This window comes from Canis lupus, chromosome 34, assembly GCF_003254725.2.
Source record: "Canis lupus dingo isolate Sandy chromosome 34, ASM325472v2, whole genome shotgun sequence".
Classification (NCBI taxonomy): Eukaryota; Metazoa; Chordata; class Mammalia; order Carnivora; family Canidae; genus Canis; species Canis lupus.
Genome location: NC_064276.1, coordinates 18,607,975 through 18,622,457, shown reverse-complemented (window position 1 = coordinate 18,622,457; position 14,483 = coordinate 18,607,975). Strand labels below are relative to the sequence as shown.

General features: G+C 37.9%; 1 pseudogene; it reads left to right on the top strand.

Annotated features, from left to right (window-relative positions):
- Positions 1 to 771: 771 nt before the first annotated feature.
- On the top strand, positions 772 to 14,092 carry LOC112662829 (40S ribosomal protein S3a-like; annotated as a pseudogene).
- Positions 14,093 to 14,483: the final 391 nt, after the last annotated feature.

The following is a 14,483-nucleotide window of genomic DNA, read 5'->3' as shown; positions in this document are numbered from 1 at the left end:
AAGACAAACACTCTTCCTCCTCCGCAAAAGATTGTCTCATTAGGCAATATAAAGAGAATTCTAACAGTATTTGCATATTATGAGGATTCTCTGCTTCAGTCTAAGACTGTTATTTGAAAGAAAGTTTTCAAATGACCTCTGGTTTCCAAATCAGCATGTGTAAAGGACCTTAGAAATCACCACTCCATCCTAACAAGTAAAAAGCTGAAAAATTAACAGCTCATTTTAGATCCATAAGAGAGGTGAGGTCACAGGGCAAACTGCTGCTCCCCAAATTGGGGCCAGACAGGCAGATAGAGGGAATCACAATGTAACTGGAACAGAATCCCACAAGTAGAAATCTGTGAAAGCACTAGTTCCCCCAGGAAAAACTAACCAGACCCTAACCTAGGATTTTATCAGAGCCTAGTGACCCACAGAAGAGAAATCTTCAACTCCAGCCTCTTCTAGCCTTCTGTTGTTGGAGGTGGGGGGGGGGGGGGCGGTTGTGGGGTAGGGGAACTCAGAAGCACTTGTGAAGTTTACAGTGCAGAGGTACAGACATGCTAAAAGATTGAGACCTAATCCCGGGACTATAGACCACTTTCTTCCACCCACATTACTAAAGGCCTACACCAATCCTTTTTCATTCATGTCTGGCTATCAAAAAAATTAGAAGGGCCAAACCCACAGTTTAAAGAGCTAATAAGCATCAGAACCAGACTCAGATATGGCTGGGATGTTAGAATTAACAGTGAATTAAAACAACTGATTAATATGCTAAGGGCTATAATGGACAAAGTAGACCTCATACAGGAACAGATAAGCAAGGTAAACAGAAAACTTCTAAGAATCAAAAAAATGCTAGAGATCAAAAACACTAACAGAAATGAAGATCTTTAATGAGACAGGATATTGCTGAAGAAAGAATCTGAGCTTAAGGAATGCTCCCATAGAAACTGCCAAAACTGAAATGCAAAGAGAAAAAAAAACCCAATAGAACGAACTATCCAAGAGCTATGAGACAACTACAAAAGGCATAACTTACATGGAACAGTAACCAAAAAAGAAAAGAACACAGAAATACTTCTGAAACAATAATAGCTGAGAATTTCACCCATATTCATATCAGATTGCTGTAGACTGTGTCCCTCCCCCCAATTCATGTTGAAACCTAATCAATGACCTGTTATTTGGAGGTAATTAGATCATAAGGATGGGATTGGTTCCCTTATAAAAGAGAGCCCAGGGGCGCCTGGGTGGCTCAGTTGGTTAAGCGTGTGCCTTCGGCTTGGGTCATGATCCCAGGATCCTGGGATAGAGCCCTGCCTCAGGCTCCCTGCTCAGTGGGGGAGTCTACTTCTCCCCCTCCCTCCGCCTCTCTCCCTGTCTTGTGCACGTGCTCTCTCTCTCGAATAAATAAGTAAACCTTAAAAATAAATTAAAGCCCAGAGAGCTCCCCTAGCTCTTTGTACTATGTCAGCACACAGCAAAAAGACACAACTATGAATCAGGAAGTGGATCCTCTGCATCTGCCAGTGTCTTGATCTTGGATTACCAGCCTCAATGACTGTGAGAAATGCATTTCTATAGTTTATAATCCACCTAATTTATGATACTCTGTTATACCAACCAAAACAGACACCAAAGTACAGATCCAAGAAAACTAGATTACACCAAACAGAATAAATGCCAAACAAACACCCCTAAACAATAACAACCAAATTATACCTAGGCCTATCATTTTCCAACTATAGATAATCAAAGATGGAGGAAAAATTCCTGAAAGAAGCCAGAGGAAAAACCTTACCTATAGCGTAGCAAACCATTACATCTCAATTTTCAGAAATGATTAAACCAAGGAGAGCAATGTGAAATGTTCAAAATATTGAGAGGGGCACCTGGGTGTCTCAAGTCAGTTAACCCTCCAACTCTTGATTTCGGCTCAGGTCATGATCTCAGGGTCGTGGGATTGAGTCCTCTGTCAGGCTCCACACTAAGCATGGAGCCTGCTTGAGATTCTCCCTCTCCTGCCACCCTGCCTCCAGCTCATGTGCAATGGCTTGCTTGCTCTCTCAAAAAAATTTTTAAATAAAATTTAAAAATAAAATACTAAGGAAAAAAAGCTACCAACTTAGAATTCTGTACCTCGTGAAAGTGTCCTTCAAAAGTGAAGGAGAAATACTCTCAGGTTAAAAAAAAATTGAGGGCGGGCATTTGTTGCCTTCCAAGAAATGTTAAAAGAAGCTCTTTAGAAAGAAGGAAAATAATATAGAAAGAAGGAAAATAATATAGATCAGAAACTCAGATCTACATAAAAGAAGAATAACGAAGAATTAAGTGAAAATAAACTTTTTTCTTATTCTTAACTGACCTAACAGTTTGTTCAAAATAATGCCAACAGTGCTATTTAACTATTTGAGTATGTGTGCTTTCACATATGCTTATAAAGTGAAATGAATGACAGCAATGATGTAAGAGATGGGAGAGAGGAATTCAAACTTTCTTATTAAAAAGTACTCCCAGGCAGCCCTGGTGGCTCAGTGGTTTAGCGCCACCTTCAGTCTGGGGCATGATCCTGGAGACCTGGGATTGGGTCCTGCATCAGGCTCCCTGCATGGAGCCTGCTTCTCCCTCTGCCTGTGTCTCTGCCTCTCTCCCTCTCTCTCTCTCTCTGTCTCTCATGAATAAATAAATAATCTTTGAAAATAAAATAAAATAAAATGTACTCCCACTAGTGGCAAAGCAGTGTAGTGTTATTTGGAAGTGGATTTGTATTAGTTGTAAATGTCTACTACAAGCTCTCGGACAACAATTAAAAAAAATTTTTAACTATAACTGATTAAGTAAGGACAAAGTGGAATTATAAAGTGCTAAACTAAAAAGCACAGGAGACAAACATAATGGAAGACAAAAATAGTACAAATAGCAACATATAGAAAATGGTAGAGATTAACCCAACTACATCAATAATCACCTTGACTATCAATGATACAAACACACAAAAGAGATTGTCAGAATTGATAAAAAAATAACCCAACTATATGTTGTCTACAATAAACCCACTTTAAATATAAAGACACAGGGATGCCTGGGTGGTTCAGTCAGTTAAGCATCCAACGTTTGATTTTGACTCAGGTCAAGATCTCATAGTCCTGGGATCAAGCCCTGTGTCAGGCCCAGAGTAGAGTCAGCTTGAGATTTCCCTCTCTCTCTCTCTCTCTCTCTCCCCACCCCATGCCCCTCCCCTCACTCACACTCTCTCCCTCTAAAATAAATAAAAAATTTAAAAATAGAAAGACACATATATACATATAAAAAATAAGTAGATGAAGAAAAATATACCATGCTAATACTAACAGAAAGCGGGGAGGTGGGTGGGGGGGATGGGGTGACTGGGTGACAGGCACTGAGGAGGGCACTTGATGGAATGAGCACTGGGTGTTATACTGTATGTTGGCAAATTGAACTTCAATAAGAACAAATATTTAAAAAAAGCAAAAAACAAAACTTAAGGTCATAATAAACACATTTTTTTTAAGGTTGTATTTTTAAGTAATCTCTACCCCAACCATGGGGCTTGAATTTACAACTCTGAGATCAAAAGTCACATGCTCTACTGACTGAACCAGCCAGGTGCCTCTAAGCATTGTTTTTTTTAAGGTAATGTCCATGAATTTTCTTCCTGAAAAAATTACTATTTTCTTTTGTAATTTGTTGTAATACACTGTGAGACTATATAAATATACTGTTTCTCACTACAAAAAAAAGTAGTTATATTAACTTCAGACAGCTGACTTCAGAGTAAGTAAAGTTATCAGAGTTTAAAAAGAGATACTACATAATCATAACAATCATAATCATAAAGGGGTCAATTCTTCAAGAAGATAAAACAATCCTCAGTGTATGCACCTAACAGAGCATCAAAATATGTGAAGCAAAAACTGATAGAACTGCAAGGAGAAATAGATGTCTCCAATAGTAGAGCTGGAGAGTTCAACTCCCCTCTATCAGAAATGGACGGACCAAGCAAGCAGAAAATCAGTAAGGTCATAGTTGAACTCAACAATACTATCAATAAACTGGATATAATGGACACCTGTGTAGACCAGCAGAAAACATATTCTCAAACTCACATGGAATATTCACCTAGATGGACCACATGTGGGCCATAAGACAAATGTAAACAAGTTTTTAAATATGGAAATCAGGGAAATCAGGGTGGCTCAGTGGTTGAGCAGCTGCCTTTGGCTCAGGGCGTTATAGCTGCCTTTGGCTCAGGGCGTTATCCAGGAGTCCTGGGTTGAGTTCCCTGCAGGGAGCCTGCTTCTCCCTCTGCCTATATCTCTGCCTCTCTCTCTGTGTCTCTCATGAATAAATAAAGGAAATCTTTAAAAAAGAAGGAAATCATACAATGCCTGCTCAGACTAAAACAGAATTAAACTAGAAATCAATAACAGACAACTGGAAAAGCCTCAAATAATTGGGAGGTCAGACAACACACTTCTAAATAACACGTCAAAGAAGAAATTTCAAGAGAAATTTAACAATATTTTTAACTAAATGGAAAAAAACCCCACAACTTACCCAACTTGAGTGATGCAGTGAAAGCAATGCTTAAAGAATATTTTTAGTATTGACTACAAATATTAGGAAGAAAGGTGTAAAATCAGTCATCTAAACCTCCACCTTAGGAAATTAGGAAAAGAGAGCAAATTAAATGCAAAAGAAACAGAAGAAAATAAATAATTATTAAAATTAGGGCAAAAGCCAATAAAGTTGAAGGTAAGAATTCAAAAGAAAATCAGTGAAAACAAAGCTAGTACTTTAAAAAGATTAATAAAATTGATAAACTAGTGAGGCTAAGGAAGAAAAGAGAGAGGACACAAATTACTAATATCAGAAATGAAGGGGCAGCCCAGGTGGCTCAGCGGTTTGGCACCGCCTTTAGCTCAGGGTCTGATCCTGGAAACCTGGGATCGAGTCCCATGTCGGGCTCCCTGCATGGAGCCTACTTCTCCTGCCTGTGTCTCTGCCTCTCTCTCCCTGTGTCTCTCATGAATAAATAAATAAAATCTTTTAAAAAAAAAATGAAGAAAGGGTCCTTGCCTCAGATCCCATGGACATTTACGTGATAATAAAGTACCATGGGGATGCCTGGGTGGCACAGTAGTAGTTGAGCATCTGCCTTCAGCTCAGGGCGTGATCCCGGGGTCCTGGAATTGAGTCCCACATCGGGCTCCTTGCAAGAAGCCTGCTTCTCTCTGTCCATGTCTCTGCCTCTCTTTTTCTGTGCGTCTCTCATAAGTAAATAAATAAAATCTTTAAAAAAAAGTACTATGAACAACTCTATGCCCACAGATTTGACAAACTAGATGAAATGGACCAATTTCTTGAAAGACACAATCTACTAAAACTCCTACAAGAAGAAATGGACAATTTGAATGACCTGATATCTATTAAAGAAATTAAATCAGTAATGAATAATCTTCCAAAAATGCACCAAATCCAGATGGATTACTGGTAGATTCTATGAAACATTTAAGGAAGAATTTAATGCCAATTCTCTTTAGTGTCTTAAAAGATAGAAGCAGAGGGAAAACTTTCTAACTTATTCTAGGAGGAGAGCATTGTCCTAAAACCAAAACCAGAAAAAAACATTACAAGAAAACTACAAACCAATACCTCATGAACATAATATAAAAATATTAGCAAATCTAGTCCAACAATGTATACAAAGAATTTTACAGCATGACTAAGTGGGATTTATCCGAGTTGCAAGACTAATTCAACATTTAAATATCAATTAATGTAATCCATCACATCCACATGGTAAAAAAGAATAATCACAGAATCATATCTACAGATACAGAAAAAGCATCAACAAAATCTAGCATCCATTAATGATAAAACTTAGTAAACGGAGGTGCCTGGCTAGCTTAGTCAGTGGAGCATGTGACTCTTGATCTTGGGGTTGTCAGTTTGAGACCCATATGTGGTATGGAGTTTACTTAAAATTAAAAGTTTAAAAGAAAAAAAAAGCTCTCAGTAGACTAAGAATGAAAGGGAATTTTCCCTGCTTGATAATCTACAAAAAAACCCAAAACCCTACAGCTGACATCCATCACACTTTAGTGAGAAACTAGAAAGCTTTACCACTAAGATCAAGAACAGATGCCATTCCTTTTCAGTATCATCCTGGAAGTCATAGGATGTCCTAGGCAATGACACAAGAAATGAAATTTAAAAATATACAGACTGAGAAAAAAGGAATAAGACTGCCTTTACTCATAAGGGACATGATTGTCTATGTAGAAAAGCTTAAAGAATCTACAAAAAAAGTAAAAATAAAAAACTGGAATTAACAATTCTAGCAACATTGTAGGATTCAAGGTTAATAAATAAAACTCTGTTGTTTTCCTATATATCAGCAATTAACAAAGAATTTGAAATTAAAAATAATGCCATGTACACTAACAAGAAAATGAAATAATTAGGTATAAATCTAACAAATTATATAGAAGACATATGAGGAAAACAAAGAAACTCTGGTCAATAAAATCCCAAGAATACTAAATAAATAAAGAGGTATTTATCATGGATAGGAAGACTCAATATTGTCAAACTGTTGGTTATTTCCAACTTGATCCAATACAATAGAGATCTTTGAGAGTTATTTTGTGGATACTGACACACTGATTCTAAAGTTGATATGGAGAGTCAAAAGAACCAGAATGATCAACAAAATATTGAAGGAAAAAACAAAGTTGGACTTCAAGACATTCTAAAAGCTACAGTAATCCAAAGTAATATTAGAGAAAGAACAAATAGATCAACAAAAGAGAATAGAGAGCCCAAAAATAGACTCATATAAATATAGTTAACTGATCTTTAACAAAGGAGTAGAAGCAATACATAGGAGAAAAGATGGTCTTCTCAATAAATCATGCTGGAATAACTGAACATCTACATGCAAAAAGTGGGGGAAAGGGAATGTAGACACAGTCCTTACACCTTTTACAACAATTAAGTCAAATTGGGTTAGAGACCTAAATGTAAAATACAAAACTATAAAACTCCTAGAAGATATCATAGGAGAATACCTAGATGATCCTGGATATGGTGATGATTCTTCAGCTATAACACCAAAGGAACAATCCATGAAAGAAATAATTGATAAGATTTCATTAAATTTAAAAACTTCTACTTTATGAAAATCTCAAGAGAATGAGAAGACAAGCTACAGACTGGGAGAAAATATTTGTAAAAGATATATTTGCTAAAGGACTGTTATCCAAAATATACAAATAACTTCTTTTTTTAAAGATTTATTTATTTGTTCATGATAGACAGAGAAAGAGAGAGAGAGAGAGAGAGGGAGAGAGGCAGAGACACAGGCAAAGGGAGAAGCAGGCTCCATGCCAGGAGCTGATGTGAGACTCGATCCCAGGACTCCAGGATCGCACCCTGGTCCAAAGGCAGGTGCTAAACTGCTGAGCCACCCAGGGATCCCCCAAATAACTTCTTTTTTACAAGTAAACTCTACACCCAATGTGGGGATCAAACTTATAACCTCAAGATCAACAGTCCCATGCTCCAATGACTGAGCCAGCTAGGCACTCCTGCAAAGAGCTCTTGAAATTGAGCAATACAAAAATGAACAACCTGTTTAAAACATGAACCAAAGACTTTAGGAGACATCTTCACCAAAGAGATACACAGAAGGTAAATGAGCATATGAAAAAATGCCCTACGTCATGTCACCAGGATATGCAAAATGAAACTACAGTGTGATGATACCTCTTAAAATGTCTCAAATCCAAAACCTGACAATATCAAATGCTGATGAAAATGTGAAGCAATAGGAATTCTCATTCACTACTGGTGGGAAGGCAAAATTGTTTAGCCACTTTGGAAAACAGTATGGCAGCTTCTTGGAAAACTAAACATACTCTTACCATATGATCCAGCACACTCCTTGGTCTCTTTACCCAAAGAAGTTGAAAATTTAGGGGCCCCTGGGTGGCTGAGTCTTTTGAGTATCTGCATTCAGCTCAGGTCATGATCTCAGGGCCCCAGGATTGAGCCCTGTGTCGGGTTCCCTGCTCACCAAGGAGTCTCTTTCTTCCTCTCCTTCTGCTCCTCTTCCTGCTTGCATGTGTGCTCTAAGTAAAATCTTAAAAAAAAAAAAAAAAAAAAAAGAAGTTGAAAATTTACATCCGCACAAAAGCCTGCACACAGATGTTTATAACAGCCTGATTCATAATTGCCAAAACTTAGAGTCAACCAAGATGTTCCTCATTGGGTGAATGGATCAACTATGGTACATCCAGAAAACAGAATATTATTCAGCACTAAAACAGCCAACTTATCAAGTGCTGAAAAGATATGAAAGAAATTTAAATGAATATTACTAAGTGAAAGCAGCCAATTTGAAAAGTCTACATAACTATATGATTCCAACTATATGACATTCTGGAAAAGGCAAAACTGTGGAGACACTAAAAATGTCAGTGATAGCCAGGGGCTCGGGGTGGGGGAGAAGGATGAATGGGCTGAGCACAAAGGAGTTTTATGCAGTGGAAGTATGCCGTATGACATTGTAATGATGAATACATGACTTTACACATTTTTCTAGACCCACAGAATGGACAACAGGAACAGTGAATCCTAATATAAACTGAGGACTTTGGTGATTATGATGTTTCAATGTAGGTTTATCAGTTGTAACAAATACACCACTCTGGTAGGGGATGTTGATAATGGGAGAGGCTATGCATGTGTGGGCTCACTGGGTATGTAGGAAATCTTTGTACTTTCCTCTTAATTTTGCTGTGAACCTAAAATGTCCCTAAAGAATTAAGGTCTTAAAAAATAAAGTCTTTCTTTTTATAAAGATTTTATTTATGTATTTGAGAGAGAGAGCAAGAATGAGTAAGGAAGAGCACGAGTGGGGGAGGGGCAGAAGAAGAGGGACAAGCTCTCCGTTGGGCCAGGGAACCCAGCGTGGGGGTGGATCTCTGGACTGTGAGATCATGACCAGAGCCAAAGGCAGATGCTTAACTGACAGAGCAACCCAGGTGCCCCCCAAAAATAAGGTCTTAAAAGAAAAAGTTAGAGTTATACACAACCCAACAATTCCATTCCTTGTTATTTATCCGAGGTATCTGAAAACATATGATCATACAAAAACTTATACATGAATGTTCATAGTAGCACTATTCATAACAGCCAAAAAGTAAAAACAATCCAAGTGATCCTTCAACTCTTGGATGGTTAAATGTGATATGTCCATATAGTAGAATATTATTTGGCAGTAATACAAGGAATGGAATATTGTTACAGGCTACCACATAGATGATTCTTCTATATATTTTGCTAAATGAAAAAGCCAATCAAAAAAGAACATATGTTGTATGATTTAATTTATATAAAATGTCCAGGACAGACAATTTTATATACAGAGAAAGTAGTACATTAGTGTTTTTCTAGGGCTGGGCATTTGCAGGAGGAATAGGGAATGACTGGTAGTAGGTTTGGTAGTAGGTTTCCTTTAAGGATGACGAAAATATTCGAAAACAGATTGTGGTGATGGTTGCATAACTTTGTGAATATACTAACGGTGTTGAATTGCACTTTAAGTGGATAAATTTTATCTTTATAAAGCTGTTAAATTCTAGTCACCAAAAGGCAGTATTAAGAGTGAAAAAGGCAAGTCATTCTGACAGTGTTGCCACATCTGATGGAGAACTTTTTTTTTAAAGATTTTATTTATTTATTCATGAGAGACACAGAGAGAGAGGCAGAGACACAGGCAGAGGGAGAAGCAGGCTGCCTGTGGGAAGCCCAACGTGAGACTCGATCCCGGGACCCCAGGATCACGCCCTGGGCCAAAGGCAGACGCTCAACCACTGAGCCACCCGGGTGCCCCTGACGGAGAACTTTTACCAGAATATGTAGAAAAGGGCAGACAACCTTTGGAAGCCAGCTCCCCAAACAATCCCCACTGGTCTTTTCTTCCTGATTTTTACACCCTTGTCTAGTTAGTTCTCTCACATGCTGAGCTAGACAGACTTCTGCAACCAAGAGTGTTACACACATGACAAAATATAACTTCAAAAGCTAGGTCAGAAAAGACATGGAAGCTTCTGCCTTCCTCTCACCTGGGTCACTTGCTCTGGGCAAAGCCAGCAGCAATGTTGTGAGAAATGTCAAGCCACCCTAGGAAGAGTCCCCATGGCAAGGAACTGTGGCCTCCTGCCAACAGGCAGCACCAAGTGGCCAGCCATGTAAGTAAGCCATCTTGGAAGTGGATCTCCAATCCTACTCAAGCCTGAGGATGACTGCAGCCCTAGTTAACCTGTTGACTACAACTTCATAAAAAAAAAAAAAAAAAAAAAAAAAAAAAACAAGCCAGAAGCACCCATAAGCCATACCAGGTTTCCTGACACACAAAAACCAAGATGAAAAATGTTTACTGGGGTTTTAAGCCAGTATTTCTTGAAGGTAACTATTACTCAGAACAGATAATATACAACCCAATTTTCTAAAAAATGGACAAAATCTTGAACAGACATTTCATGTAGAAAAGAAAAAAAGAAAAAAAGATAAGGGAGTGTCTAGGTGGCACAGTCAGGTGTCCGACTCCTGATTTCATCTTAGGTCATGATCTCAGGGTTGTGGGATGGAGCCCTGCATCTCTGTCCTCAGCAGGGATCCTGCCTGGGATTCTTTCTCCATCTCCCTCTGCCCTTCCCACTTGTGCTCGCTCTCTCGCTCTCTCTCTCTCTCAAGTAAATAAAGAAATCTTTAAAAAGTTTTACTTAATAAGACAAAAAGGATATGCAGGGATGCCTGGCCAGCTCAGTCAGCAGTATGTACAACACTTGATTTTAGGGTTATGAGTTCGAGCCCCACATTTGGTGTAAACATAACTTAAAAATAAAATGCTTTTTTAAAAAGTATATGCAAATAGCTAATAAGCTTAGCAGGGAAGTTCATATTAAAGCTGCAATGAAATATTGCTATATACCAACTAGAATGACAAATTTTAAGAGTGACAATAACAAGTGTTGATGAGGATATGGAACAACTAGAACTTTCATATGTTGCAGGCAGAAATTTACACTGGTACAGCCACTTTGAAAAACTATTTGACAATACATCTTAATGCTAAGTATTTATAAACCTTAAGACTTAGTAATTTCACTCCTGAATTTATACCCCTGAAAACTGAGTAGCTTACATCTATAATAAACATGTACAGGAATACTCTTAGTAGATTTATTCATAATAGATCCAAACTGGCGACAACTCAAAGGTCTTTTCTTTTTAAAGATTTTATTTATTTATTCATGAGAGACAGAGAGAGAGAGAGAGAGAGGCCGAAGGCAGACGCTCAACCACTGAGCCACCCAGGTGCCTAACCCAAACATCTTTCAACAGGAAAGTAATAAATAAACTGTGGTATACTTATACAATGGAATACTATACAACAACAAAATAATTAACAACTGCTACATTGATTACATGGATGAATCAAACTGCTTTAATATTGTTGAATGTAATAAGCCAGACACAGAAGAGGACACACTGTATGACTCCACCGATATGAAGCTGAAAACCAATAAAACAAACTGTTGTTGATAGAAATTTAAAAAGTGATTACTTCTGGGACGTCTGGGTGGCTCAGTGGTTGAGCGTCTGACTTCAGCTCAGGGTGTGATTCTGGGGTCCTGAGATCCAGTCCCGCATCGGGCTCCCCACAGGGAGCCTGCTTCTCCCTCTGCTTGTGTCTCTGCCTCCCCCTCTCTGTGTCTCTCATGAATAAATAAATAAAGTCTTTGAAAAAAAAAGAGTGGTTACTTCTTAGGAGGTTATATTGCTTGGAAAGGGTCATGAGGGAGCTTTTTGTGTTACTAGAATATTCTATATCTTTTTTTTTTTTTTTTAGAATATTCTGTATCTTGATCTGGGTGTGGTTACAGGACTGTAATCAGTTGGAAATTCATCAAGTTGTATAACCAAATTCTATATACATTTCAATAATCAATACCTCAATTAAAAAGTTAAACTAAAATGGAGGGATTTATATAAAACACAAGCCATATAAAGAACAGAAGAAAATACTTAAAAATTATCATTAACAGGGACGCCTGGGTGGCTCAGCGGTTGAGCACCTGCCTTCGGCCCAGGGCGTGATCCTGGAGTCCCGGGATGGAGTCCCACGTCGGGTTCCCTGCATGGAGCCTGCTTCTCCCTCTGCCTCTGCCTGTCTGTGCCTCTCTCTCTCTCTCTCTCTGTGTCTCTCATGAATAAATAAATAAAATCTTTTTAAAAATAATATATCTAAAAAAATTACCATTAACAACATCTGAGTAGTAAGATAAAATATTATAGCTATGAATAAGAGTATATTACACCTAAAACTAAGAACAATTAGATAACAAGATAGAACTCTTCAAAAATTAAAGACATGATCGGTAGAATAGAAGTTCAATAAACAGTTGAAAGATAAAGAAAACTCCCAGAAAGCATAATACGAAAATCAAAGAGGTGGAAAGCACGAGTGATAAGAAGAAATTAAGAGTATTCCAAGAGATGGAGAATAATAGAATTTGCTGTGAGACCAGAGAATATGGGGGGGGGGTAGATTTATTTAAGATAGAATACAAATAAATTTCCCAGAACTGAAGTAATAATTCTCTATATTGAAAATGCCCATTGAGTACCTGGCACACAAATCCATGTCATAAACGTTAAAGTATGCTGAAGAAAATCATAAAAGCATGGAATGCAACAGAGGAGATGGAAGGAGAGCAGCAGAGGAGAGGAGAGAGACAGAAATAGGGAGAACACAGGTCTCATTTGAAGAACCAGATAATGGGGCACGTGGCTGGCTCAGTCTGTAGAGCATGTAACTCTTGATCTCCAGGTCAGGAGTTTGAGTCCCACATGGGGCATAGAAATTATTTAAAAATAATTTTCAAAAAGCCCTAGACAACCAGATAATAGAATCAGAATAGGGACACCTGAGTGGCTCAGTGGTTGAACATCTACCTTCCACTCAGGGCGTGATCCTGGAGTCCTGGGATCGAGTCCCAGATTAGGCTCCTCGCAGGGAGCCTGCTTCTCCCTCTGCCTATGCCTCTGCCTCTCCCTCTCTATCTCTCATGAATAAATAAATAAATCTTTTAAAAAGATCAGAATAGCAGGGGACTTTTCAAGATCAATACAGGATGTTAGAAAAGAGTGGAGAAATGCCTTTAAAATTCTGAGGAGCCTTTTAGCTCCCAGAGCAGCGCCTTGGTGGTCGGCAAGAACAAGTGCCTTACGAAAGGTGGCAAAAAGGGAGCCAAGAAGAAAGTGGTTGATCCATTTTCTAAGAAAGATTGGTATTATGTGAAAGCACCAGCTATATTCAATATAAGAAATATTGGAAAAACACTAGTCACAAGAACTCAAGGAACCAAAATTGCATCTGATGGTCTCAAGGGTCGCGTTTTTGAAGTTAGCCTTGCTGATCTGCAGAATGATGAAGTTACATTTATGAAATTCAAGCTAATCACTGAGGATGTGCAGGGCAAAAATTGCCTGACTAATTTCGATGGCATGGATCTTACCCATGACAAAATGTGCTCCATGGTCAAAAAATGGCAGACCATGATTGAAGCTCATGTTGATGTAAAGACTACCGATGGCTATTTGCTTCATCTATTTTGTGTTGGTTTTACTAAAAAATGCAATAATCAGATTCAGAAGACCTCTTATGCTCAGCACCAACAGGTCCGCCAAATCTGGAAAAAGATGATGGAAATCATGACCTGAGAGGTGCAGACAAATGATTTGAAAGAAGTAGTCAATAAATTGATTCCAGACAGCATTGGAAAAGATATAGAGAAAGCTTGTCAGTCTATTTATCCACTCCATGATGTCTTTGTTAGAAAAGTAAAAATGCTGAAGAAGCCCAAGTTTGAATTGGGAAAACTTATGGAGCTTCATGGTGAAGTTAGTAGTTCTGGTAAAGCTACGGGGGATTAGACTGGTGCTAAAGTTGAACAAGCTGATGGATATGAACCACCAGTCCAAGAATCTGTTTAAAATTCATACATTTAATGGTGACAAATAAAAACATATTTGTGATGTTTAAAAAAATAAAATAAAATAAAATTCTGAGGAAAAATTATTTTCAACCTAAAATTCTATAGTCACTCGAACTTAAGTATGAGGATTGAATAAAAATATTTCCAAGCATGCAAAGACTCTCCTTCTTCGAAAAAAAAATATTTATTTTCCGGGGCACCTCATTAGCTCAGGCGGTGGGACATGCAATTCTTGATCTTGGGGTTTTGAGTTTGAGCCCCCATGTTGGGTTAAGATTACTTTATTTTTTTTTTAATTTTTATTTTTTTAATTTTTATTTATTTATTTATTTATTTATTTATTTATTTATTTATTTATTTATTATTTATGATAGTCACAGAGAGAGAGAGAGAGACAGGCAG